We start from the raw sequence: 673 nt of genomic DNA on the forward strand, positions 1-673 counted from the left end.
GTCAGATCATCTACAGACACACAGTCAGATCATATACAGACACACACAGTCAGGTCATCTACAGACAAACAGTCAGATAATCTACAGACATATACAGCAAAATCATCTACAGACACGCACAGTCAGATCATCTACAGACACAGTCAGATCATCTTCAGACATACAAAGTCAGGTTATCTACAGACACACAGAGACAAATCATCTACAGACACGCACAGTCAGATCATCTACAGACACAGTCAGATCATCTTCAGACATACAAAGTCAGGTTATCTACAGACACACAGAGACAGATCATCTACAGACACGCACAGTCAGATCATCTACAGACACGCACAGTCAGATCATCTACAGATACGCACAGACAGATCATCTACAGACACGCACAGACAGATCATCTACAGACACGCACAATCAGATCTACAGACACAGTCAGATAATCTACAGACACACACACAGTCAGATCATCTACAGACACACAATCTACAGACACACACGGTCAGATCATCTACAGACACACAGTCAGATCATCTACAGACAGTCAGATCATCTACAGACACAGTCAGATCATCTACAGACACACACACACACGCAGATCAACTACAGACACACACACAGTCAGATCAAATACAGACACACACAGATCATCTACAGACACAGTCAGATCATCTAC

This window comes from Sinocyclocheilus grahami, unplaced genomic scaffold, assembly GCF_001515645.1.
Source record: "Sinocyclocheilus grahami isolate Dianchi unplaced genomic scaffold, SAMN03320097.WGS_v1.1 scaffold6933.1, whole genome shotgun sequence".
NCBI classification, from domain to species: Eukaryota; Metazoa; Chordata; class Actinopteri; order Cypriniformes; family Cyprinidae; genus Sinocyclocheilus; species Sinocyclocheilus grahami.